Below are 12,116 nucleotides of genomic sequence, written 5' to 3' on the forward strand. Positions count from 1 at the left end.
ATCCCTGGCATGACCTTCTATTACAGAATGCATTTTGTCTGCCTTAATTTCTTTCACAATTGTTGCATTGACCTCTTGGGAGCAGTTCTGGATCATCTCATTTTGAGAGACTGGGGACAGGTAAGTGCTGTGAGAAGAGGCCCTGTAATTTTGGAGGAATGGATCGAATTGTGAAAGGACCTTCATGAACTCCAGAAAGTTCCGCTGGTTATTACTTGACTCCATCTCCTCGTGACCACGGAAGGGTACACCCTCTTTCCCTAAGCCACTAATCAACGGAAGTACTCCCGTCTCTCCTGAGTCTCACACACACTTGCAGCTTGCAGTTGCTCTACAACGTCTCGATGCTCTACACCAGTGTTTCCCAACTCCCGTCCTCCAGTACCCCCAACATTTTTGTCGTAGCTAGGGACAAACATACCTTATTCAACTCATTGAGGGCTTGATGATTAGTTGACAAGTTGAATCAGGTGTGCTTGTCCAGGGCTACAATAAACATTAGTACTGTTAAGGGTACTTGAGGACTGGAGTTGGGAAACACTGCTCTACACTACTCCTATAACTTTTCCAGGACACCATTGTAGCGTTGTGCATAGCGGTTTTCTCATGGTCATGGAATGAGTCCAGAGCTGTCTTCCAATTTGTGTACCCTGTGCTGATCAATGTATCCTTATTGTTTCTGCTGTGTTCTCTTCCATAGTCTACAGCAGAGCTCTCCAACCCTGTTCCTGGAGAGCTACCGCCCTGTAGGTTTTCACTCCAACCCTAATCTAGCACACCTGACTCTGGTTGATAAACTGAATCAGTTTAGTTACAATTGGGGTTGGATTGAAAACCTACAGGAGGGTAGCTCTCCAGGAACAGGGTTGGAAAGCCCTGGTCTACAGGAAAGCCAGAAGGCTGCATTTCTCTCAATTGAGTATTCTAACTAATCAAAGGTTTCAAACCACTTGTGTTGAAAGGCCCTCTTTTGCAATCCATCACAGTCGAAGGGATACTGGGGTAGCTTAACTTGTTTTCGGCCTGTGTCTGGGTCACCAAAACCATCCTCTTCCCTACCAGTTGCCCCTGGCTGCTGCTGTTCTAAGTGCTCCACTGGCCTGCTGTTCTCATCTGTCCTTCTCCTTGGCTTCTGCAAGGTAAGAGGTGCAACACATCATTAGTTAGTTTTAAAGTTACTGTATACTGACACGACCAGGGCAACTCAACTGTAAAGAAAAATGTAAGTGTCCATTAAGACTCACACAGCTCCGAACATGACAGATAAGAAGCTACATAACCTATATGAATATAAAATTCTCTTAAGGATCCGTCCCTTTTTTTCAATTTTCGCCTAAAACGACATACCCAAATCTAACTGCCTGTAACTCAGGTCCTGAAGCAAGGATATGCATATTCTTGGTACCATTTGAAAGGAAACACATTGAAGTCTGTGGAAATGTGAAAGGAATGTAGGAGAATATAACACAATAGATTTGGTAAAAGATAATACAAAGGGAAAAAAACTGCATTATTCCAGCCCAGCTGCAAATCAAGATTTTGGCCACTAGATGGCAGCAGTGTATGTGCAAAGTTTTAGACTGATCCAATGAACCATTGCATTTCTGTTCAAAATGATGACTGCCCAAATGTGCCTAAATTGTTTATTAATAACTTTTCATGTTCAAAACTGTGCACTCTCCTCAAACAATAGCATGGTATTCTTTCACTGTAATAGCTACTGTAAATTGGACAGTGCAGTTAGATTAACAAGAATTTAAGCTTTCTGCCAATATCAGATATGTGTCAGGTTTTGGCCAGGACTGTTCAGGTTTTGGTCACTAGATGTCCCTATTGCACCTTTTTTGTACCTTTTGTTTTTTCCTTGCTCTAATTATTGTTTGCACCTGTGTGTCGTTCCCTTGTTAGTATTTAAACCCTGTGTGTTCCTCAGTTCTTTGCTCAGTGTTTGTATGTTAGCACCCAGCCCCAGCCTTGTTGTGAACATATATTTCTCTTATTGGATTTTCCAGAGGTTCTCTGGTTTAGTGCTTGTGTATTTTTGAGTAGTCTTTTGAGGTTTGTTTTTCCCTGCTGTTTTTGCCACTTTGTGGAGTTTCTTTGTATTTTGGAGGATATCCATTTTGTGCCTCTTGGCTTTATTTTTGGACGTGGTGGATTTATATTCTTTGCCTGAAGATCTTGTCCTTTTATTAAACCACCATCTCTAGTACTGCTGAGTCTGCCTCATCTTCTGGGTTCTGCCGACTATTAGTGACTGTTTCTCTCACCGGGTCCTGACAATATGTCTATGTCCTGGGAAATTCTCTTGTTAGTTACAACCTCATGCTAATTGCATTAGCCTACGTTAGCTCAACTGTCCCGTGGATGGGACACCGATCCCTATTATTTAAGGGACGAGCCAAAAATGTTTAGCTGTAGAATGGAATGGGTTATAAGACCTCTATGATTCATTTAATTTAGTCAGTTCTACCACCTCAACATTGCCCATTTTAAACATGGTTAAATATCTAGTTGTAGTAAAGTTCAGCTTCAGTCCACAGGGGGGCACTGTGTCACTGTCAGAAGATATGTGCTTCAGTCAGAATTTTTTTTTCAGTCAGAATTTTTTTTCCTAATCTCTTCGGTCAGTAGCTACTGAAGTGACTAGCCAGCTAAACTAGCTACAGAAACGAAACCCATAAAAATACATATATTTTCCTAATATCATAACTTATGTCAACATCCTTATGTCAACACCTACCATTAAATAACTCTGACTGACAACCAATAGCTTATGGATGCTAAGCGCTAACGTATTAGCATTAGCCAACCCTTATGATACCATAATAATAATAATAATTAACCCTTATGCTACCATAATAATAATAATAATAATTATGGCTACCACCAACCCTGCACAAACTCTGCTGCTATTGCACTTTAACTTTCTGGCTGTTCTGCCATCTCCACCTCATTCCCTGCTACCCTGCTCACACTCGATTTGCTTGCTTTTTTTGCCTCTCTTTCAGAAGAAGTTCCAAATATCCATATTTTCTCTGTGCTATGCTGCAGACTCTGACTGAGTGACAGTCGTTTATCTTAGTGCTGACTAGAAATGTGAACGTCGCTGTAGGAGTGGGGGAGGGGTCAATGGACGTGAGTGTGCAACTGCATTGTGAAATCTCAACCAATCACAGCAGGCACCAGATCGTCACTCCAGGGGCTTTTTACGAAGCCTGCTACTACCTAGTGCAGTATATTGTATTGTTAATTTTTGTCATAAAAATTTGTCTGTAAAAAAATGCTTAAATACTGCATAGCTCAAGTGATGCACGGTTATGGAAACTCATATCAGACGTACAGCCTGAAATTAAAAAAATTATACAAATATTTATTTTGTTGGACCATCAAAAGGTTCAGGGCTGGACCAAAAACATCCAGGCCTTACGACGCCACTGTTTGGGACTCAACCTACTTCTGCAGCTCTGAGATGCATCCTATTATTTATCCCCCTCCTAGGCAACGGGAGAAAGTCTGATGTCACCAATAAGACAGTAATCCAGTTGTCCATGAGTGACATACAGTGGAACTGGGGCTGAGGATATCTGACATACAGTATCTATGAAAGCAAAGGGTCATGAGCTACTGAATGATGGCTCAACAGTTCAAATGACAAGCCCATTATTAGTTCCTGCTTTGACATCTGCTCCAAAATGAAGGCTTGACATTTTGCTTCGTAATTCCGAGACAGTCTCTCTCCAGTATGGATTTGATATTTGTTGAAGGTCTATCCTTTCTGATTCTCTCTAACATATCTCTAACAACACTCACGATGAATGGTCGGGAATATTCAAGTCAGACATTGATATTATTGGTCATATTCAGAAAGCTCTCTTAGGTCTGGGAGTCATAGCGACCACGTATCCTTTCACTGTGGATTTTTTTATAGACGAGAGCAATGCAAAATTATGTGTCCTAGCCTTGTATGATCATTTTCAGGGTTCTGCTCGTAAAAACATGAACCCCATAGCCTACATATTTGGCATTTCCTGATCCATCACATGATTTACGGTCAAATAAGACAGTTACATTAACAATTAACCATAAACACCATTGCTGTAGACTCTCTTGGCTCTTGACACCCAATGAGTTAAGTAGCCTTTTGCATGGGTGACATGTGAATGAAACATAATAAAGGTAATTTACTGCAAGGCAAATTCCATAGCTAAAGGGTTCCCATGTTAAATAGCTCTTTGACCTTTAGCGGCTGATTTCATAAAGAAGGCACAATCAGATTAGTCCAGGGAGGGAAAGGTCAAGCGCATTCACAGTTGTGGCCGTTCGGCTCGACCATGTAGAGATTGTTTCAAAGTGGCATCCCGGAAAGCACCTATTGGCTCCAAGCGAGGGGGCAGTTAGCCTTTGTGGCCCCAAGAGCCGTTTACATAAAGGGCAAGATCATGACATGATTCGCATGTTCTTTTTATGTCCCAAATGGATACCTGGCTGAGAACATCTTCAACCTCAGTGATCCCCTCTAAGACATTTTTCTTGGTTTCTCTGTTTCTATTAATGGGCTTAGAAAATGGCGTTATTCAATTCTATAGAATGAACCAGATGCTGACTATCCTCAAACCTTATCACGTTGTCTGTCTCCCCATCACCTCAAGCCTTTCTGCCATGATTGTACCCTGCTACCACTGGACTTTAAATTACATGTCATTCCATTATATTCATCCCTCTTACACCTCTCGAGTGTCCCTTTTACTCCAAAATGAAGTCACATATAACCTGTAAATTGCTGTAGGGCACTAATCGTGGGACGGGAGAGATGGAGAATGGCTTTAATCTAAATGAAGGGAAGAGGCAGCAGACAGTGCTTGTGCCCCAAATGGCACCCCATTCCCTATAGTGGCACTTTCTGACCAGAGCCCTATGGACCCTGGACAAAAGTAGTGCACTATGTAGGGAATAGTGTGCCATTTGGGATGCAGTCAGTGGCTGTGAAGGGGGATGATGCAATCAGTCGCCACAGCACAGACCACATTAACTCTGACTTTACCTCTCTGCTCACTCACTTTCAGACAGATGTCTCTCTCACACACCTCTTTGGCATGTCTCTTAGTTTGTCTTTGTAGCAATGTCATAAACGTGCAATAATTATCTGTAGCCTACAACTTCTTTGTAATTGTACGAAATCTGACACAGCGCTAATGGAGGATATTAATATAAACATGATGCATAATGTGCAATGCATGTATAATGCCTTCTATCAAATCTTAGTGTATTAAATTATCATTTATAACAGTCATTTATATTATCATTTATAACAGTTCATTGGTACACAATATATACAACCGTATGTGGACACCCCTTCAAATTAGTGGATTCAGCTATTTCTGCCACACCCGTTGCTGACAAGTGTATAAAATTAAGCACACAGCCATGCAATCTCCATAGACAAATACTGGCAGTAAAATTGCCTTACTGAAGAGCCCAGTGACTTTCAATGTGGCACCGTCATAGGATGTCACCTTTCCATCAAGTCAGTTTGTCAAATTTCTGCCCTGCTAGAGCTGCCCCGGTCAACTATAAGTGCTGTTATTGTGAAGTAGAAAGTCTAGGTGCAACAACGGCTCAGCAGCGAAGTGGTAGGCCACACAAGCTCACAGAACGGGATCGCCGGGTGCTGAAGCATGTAAAAATTGTCTGTCCTCGGTTGCAACACTCACTACCGAGTTCAAACTACTATCGCATGGCAAGTGGTACCGGAGTGCCAAGTCTAGGACAAAAAGGCTTCTCAACAGTTTTTACCCCCAAGCCATAAGACTCCTGAACAGGTAATCAAATGGCTACCCGGACTATTTGCATTGTGTGCCCCCCTCCCCCCCCCAACCCCTATTTTACGCTGCTGCTACTCTCTGTTTATCATATATGCATAGATACTTTAACTATACATTCATGTACATACTACCTCAATCAGCCTGACTAACCGGTGTCTGTATGTAGACTCGCTACTTTTATAGCCTTGCTACTGTATATAGCCTGTCTTTTTACTGTTGTTTTATTTCTTTACTCACCTATTGTTCACCTAATACCTTTTTTGCACTATTGGTTAGAGCCTGTAAGTAAGCATTTCACTGTAAGGTCTACACCTGTTGTATTCGGCGTACGTGACAAATAAACTTTGATTTGATTTGAACTGCCCCTGGAAGCAACATCAGTACAATAACTGTTTGTCGGGTTTCCAGGGCCGAGCAGCCCACACAAGCCTAAGATCACCATGTGCAATACTAAGCATCGGCTGGAGTGATGTAAAGCTTGGTGCAATTGGACTCTGGAGCAGTGGAAACTCATTCTCTGGAGTGATGAATCACGCGTCACCATCTGCTAGTCCAACGGACAAATCTGGGTTTGGTGGATGCCAGGAGAACACTACCTGCCCAAATGCATAGTGCCAACTGTAAAGTTTAGTGGAGGAGGAATAATGGTCTGGTTTGGGCTAGGCCCCTTAGTTCCAGTGAAGGGAAATCTTGAAGCTACAGTACAGCATACACAGACATTCTAGACGATTCTGTGCTTCCAACTTTATGGCAACAGATTGGGGGAGGCCCTTTCCTGTTTCAGTATGAGAATGCCCCCGTGCACAAAGCGAGGTCCATACCGAAATGGTTCGTCAAGATTGGTGTGGAAGAACTTGACTGGCCTGCACAGAGCCCTGACCTCATCCTCATTGAACACCTTTGGAAAGAATTGAAATGCAGACTGCGCGCCAGGCCTAATCGCCCAACATCAGTGCCTGACTTCACTAATGCTCTTGTGGCTGAATGGAAGCAAATCCTTGCAGCAATGTTCCAACATCTAGTAGAAAGGCTTCCCAAAAGGGTGGAGGCTGTTATAGCAGCAAAGGGGGGGACCAACTCCATATTAATGCCCGTGATTTTGGAATGAGATGTTTGACGAGCAGGTGTCCACATACTTTTGGTCATGTAGTGTACTTCATAACAGTCTATAATGCATAAATACACAGCCCATGGCCCCTTACAACATATGCTTTCATAATGCACTATTCACAGGTGTCACACAATATCCTTTATCATACTGTAACTGACACAGTCAGTGCTGAGGTACTAATAAGGAAATAACACAAAGATTTACTATTATGATGCTACTATTATGATGCTACTTGTTGAGAGAAAGATGTTTATGTATGCTGCTCATCTTTACAGTACTTCTATACTACAGCCTTCAGTGTGTGTGTGCATGCTATGTGTGTGTGTCTCGGAGTACAGCGTATGAGTACTGTGAGGTGGAGGAGGCAGTTTGTCTTCCATGTGAATCCACAGTGCGGGGCCTGTCAGCGGGTTTTACAGCGCTCCCATTAAGGGCCTGACATGGTTAATGCTGATTGCGTAGGGCGCAGCGAGGACCTGACAGTAACGGTGCGCTGAATGACGGAGATGATGTTAACAAGCTGGAGGAAGCGACTGGGGCCCTTGTTTACAATCTGGGGGTGCTAAACCTGTCTGGGAGATAGGAGATAACCCCCCCCCCCAAACCTAACACCTCCCTGTGTAGCGCTGCCTCCCTCCCTGCCTGCCTGGCACGAACACACCTAGAAAAAGAGCTGCATCGCAGGATAATTAGGGTGCCGGCAAGCAAAGCATCTGAATGTTTCTCCTCAGAGTACCTCGGATAAAACAGAGGTGCCTCGGATACCAAGTAAGGTGTGCCGTGCCCTTCTCTGTTCAAATCAGTTCAGGCTTGTGAATGTCAAAGCAGTGGGGTTGCTATAGATCAAATAGGGTTTTGAACTCTTACAAAGCTATGTTGAACCATAAAAAGGTTTGGACGTATTTGAAGCATGTCTGATTGTTTTTCACCCCTTTTTTCTGGAACTTGCTTTTACCTTGGAACAAAACAGAATGATTAAGCTACACCCAAGTTAAACATAGTAGGCTACACTTTCTACATGTTGGCTAAGTTCAGTCAAATGGGCCTAATTTCGATGATGATCAAGGGACAACATGCTCAAAAACAATTACTGCTGAGAACTCACGTTTCAAATGAAGCTGTAAGGCCATTGCATAAATAAGTCCTCTTGTCAGCCTAGTGAAGTGACAGCTAATGAGCTTCATTAAAATGCTAAACAGGCCTTTTCCCCTCATTTTGCACTTGCTCTGTCCACTGCAAAGTGACCAGCTCGAGAATATTTCTAATTGCAAGTCAATTATGTCATTGAGCCCATTTAGAACTTCATTTGTATGCAAATGTAGGGTTATGGGGAAGGAGAGGGGTTCACCACTCAACAACATTAAATTGTATAAATAGAACATGATCTTAGACTGGGTTGCATGGCTGGGCTAGAGAAACTAGGATTTTATCACTAGCAAACTCAAAGAATGCATCATGTTTCAACATTTAAGAAGATATAAGATGAGTTAGTCTCCTGCTGCTGGCGCTCATTTAGTAAAAATCTGCTCTGCAAGCAGCCTTGCTTACTGTCTGAAACATGAGCTCATCAATTCATCAAATTATCATAAATTGTGGTTACTGAAGTGGGGTGGTCCCAGTAAATGATTTCCCGATGCATCATCCTGCTTTGGTCTTTTTCTGTTGAGTACAGGCTTAGTGGAGCGTAAAGCAGTCTCATCAATAAGTAGCGGTGAAGAGAAGACATGGGGGAGAGCTACAGCGGTACGCCCTCTACTGGTGTTGACTGGAAATCGGCAGACAGCACAATAGACAGTTTCATTTGAGTGCATCATTTTAAAGCTTTTATTTTTATTAAATTGATGCTCATGTGCATTTGGTTCAGGATAAGCTAATGTTGTTGCTAAATGTTGAACACATAAAGGCAGTTCATTTCAAATTTGCCAAGCAGGGGCAGATATGAGGAATGAAGTCTCTATTGATGTGGCCTACAGAGGAAGAAGTGGGCCACACACACATACTACAGCTAGGGAAAGTTCGTTTTAAAGGTGAACTCCAAATTCCAGAAACCGGGCTATTTTCGACATGGAGTCAGATGGAAGGTGCTGTATTTCAAGCTCGTCTGTACGTTTTATTAGCGCATGGTGGAGCTCTGCACAGGAGACAGGGTTGTAAATTAGCTGCCAGAGCTGGCGTCAATACCAGAGAAAATCCTGTGACATTGTGAAGTCTGCCACCCTTCAGCAGTTAATGAATGGATGAAGTTAAGACCATTTTTTGCAAATTCATTACTGTATTGGACTTGACAGGGCAGATTAATAATTGGTTTGTCACCCTTTTTTTCCTTCCAAATGATTAATATGCCTATTGATTAGGGTCTGGCAAGTGTGTGGATAATAAGGAGAAAAATGCATGCACAAGCACTAGGATACAAACATCCAATGGGCACTTAAAGAGTGACCAGTAGTCAAAAACATCGCATCCAACTTAATCAAAGCTGCTATGAGCCATGCTGGTTCTCAGTAGGGGTATCTATACTGTTTAGATATAGTCTGTGTACCACATGACACACTATCCCCTATATAGTGCACTACTTTCGAGCAGAGCCATATAGGTTTCTATTTGGGATGCTGACATAGAGTTGTGTGTTCGATGTGTATAGAGTAGTTATAGATCAGTTATTGTGATCCATAGAGAGTGCAGGTATCATTCAAAGTGAAAGGGCTGTCCATTTAATGCTGCAACTAATATCATAATAGTTATTTTTTCTTTAATGAAAATATACAATAGTTTTTGCAGACATGCATACATTTAATATTTTTGCACACATCCATACATTGAACCTGTATGCCATTTGATCTAAGATAAGTACGCCAGGTAGCCAAGCAGTTAAGAGCGTTGGACTAGAAATTTAAAAGTTTCTGGTTGGAATCCCTGAGACGATAAGTAAAGAATGTGTTCTTGAGCAAAACACTTAACCCTAATTGCTCCTGTAAGTCGCTCTGGATAAGAGTGTCTGCTAAATGACTCAAAAGTTTGTCAAAATGACATGATTGATATCAAAGGGTTGTCCTCTTTATGAAGTGTAATATGTATTTGAGTCAAATGTCTGAAGTATAATTTTAGTACCAGACATACAGTAGCTGTTATTATAACTCAATCAGAAAATAGTTATCATTTTCCACATGACATTTATTTTCTATCAAAACCTCTTTAATTTACAAAATATGTTGTTTTGTCACGAAACACTCATACAGCATCATCAAGGTGTGGAGATAAAGTGCTTAGCACAGCTAGCTCCATTTCACTCCAGCCCAGATTAAGAAAAGCCCCAGCTCCTCTTTACAATAGAGCATTACCATATGAATGTGGCCCAGAGAACACTAGTCTTTTTAGCCCATCAATCTCCTCCGCCTCGTGCAGGAGATCCAGATAACCTCCAGAATATCCCCTCTTAACCTCCATTTGGTGGGATGTATTAAGAAATCGCTGTGAGACAGGGTGTTTGAGCAGCACGCCAGCACTGCCATTATTCTTCCCAAAACGAGTTATAATGCAATTAATCTTGTCCAGGAGGAAAAATATGGCACCTAAGTGAATTTTACATGAAGATCCACCCACTGCTTATCCACCGCGGGCCCTGACTGGTTGTGCAGTAATTGCGTTGTGACACAGAGGATGACTGGGTGAGCTGAAGTAATGCCATGTTCATAGACGGCCATGGTTCAGAAGTTAAAATAAATACATACTGAGGAGACCGTCTTATAGTCCAAAATGACAAAGAAAGGGTAAACTATAGTCAAATAAGAGAGTCAAATAGTACAAAATGAAGAAAAACACACACATCTTGATTCATTTTAATATGATGATATACATGCAGACTTTTGTTACAGGCCTAAATATCCTTACATTGAGGTGCATGTATGATCTTATTTTCCCCCTGACATCTTTTTCCCTCTCCTATATCCCAGAGGATTTCAGCCCATATTCCTGTCCTAGTCGTCTGAGATGCTGCTGACCATGACTTTCTAAGGTGTCTGCAGTCAGACAGAGAACCAGCCAGCTGCCCTCCTGCTCCATACGGGATGGAGCTGTTTGCACAGTGGCGTTTCCCGTCTGTCTCCGAGCAGACAGGAAGTGATGATGACTCACTTCCTGCCAACACGGTGCAGGAGACACCAGCTGTATCATGGCATTCTATGTACTCTATTCTATCTATTCAACGACAATAAGACTATTACCGCTATAAGCACAAACATGACATCATGTCAAACTCCCTGGGTCAAGGAAACAATGAATGTGATGTCAGCTTCTTTTACTGTAAAATCCTTTTTTTTAAATGATTTGTAGTAGGTGTGGAAACAAACTTCTAATTACTGTAACACAAACATAACGTATTATCTAACTGAATTCTATTGAAGTATACAATGGTAATCGTTTTCTTGTTTCATAAAAACAACATTACTTACTCTATTAAAATCAGTGAAATGTATCGAATGTTTTTCTTTTGTCTAATGAAATGTGTTTCATGAGGGTATGGATTAATCTCCTAGAACAAATATATATTGTTATCCTTACAGGTGCTGGCTTGGCTTACCAATTTTACAGATATATAAAACTATTAAAGACTATTTAAATGCTCACATAATCATGAACAATATAATACATCATCAGTACATCGCATAACGTACAGTAACTGTCAGTGAAAGTCATAGGTAGATACATTCCCTAAAAGAACCAGGAGTAGTATTCTGTGGCAGAGGGTGATAGAGAACACATGTGAAATTGATTCCTGGTGTCTATATTTCATGTTGAAAATTGGCTCGTACATCCAGTGGTTTGATCTATGGGGCCGTCGTCTTAAGAAAAAACCTTAGTAAATGTGTAATTTCTCCCTTGATGGAACACAGGCGAGAGCCGATCATTCTTATTCCTCTGCCTTTCTCTCTCCTTCTCTCTCCCTCACCCTCTCCATCTCTCTCGCTCCCTTTCTCTTTCTATGGACAGCTCTGTTGCTGCCGGTTTACTGCCCCCTCCCCTCCCTCTCACCTTTTCTCCTCTCCTTTTCATGCTCCTTGATGTCTCCATTTTATTACTGCCCCTCCATTTATCAACCCATTTTCTTCTTTCTTTTAGGGAGTGACTTTCCTCATGCACAATTTGGGGGGGACTGTGATGGTGTGACTATCTGCCTGGTAGTG

At 41.8% G+C, this 12,116-nt stretch overlaps 1 long non-coding RNA gene across 1 annotated transcript; it reads left to right on the plus strand.

Annotated features, from left to right (window-relative positions):
* The first annotated feature begins 804 nt into the window (after positions 1 to 804).
* Positions 805 to 11,407, plus strand: LOC139551343 (uncharacterized). Its single transcript, XR_011670258.1, has 2 exons — positions 805 to 1,139; positions 10,887 to 11,407. It is a non-coding gene; the product is annotated as an uncharacterized lncRNA (long non-coding RNA).
* The last annotated feature ends 709 nt before the right edge of the window (positions 11,408 to 12,116 follow it).

The sequence above is a fragment of the Salvelinus alpinus genome, chromosome 23 (assembly GCF_045679555.1).
Source record: "Salvelinus alpinus chromosome 23, SLU_Salpinus.1, whole genome shotgun sequence".
Lineage (NCBI taxonomy): Eukaryota > Metazoa > Chordata > Actinopteri > Salmoniformes > Salmonidae > Salvelinus > Salvelinus alpinus.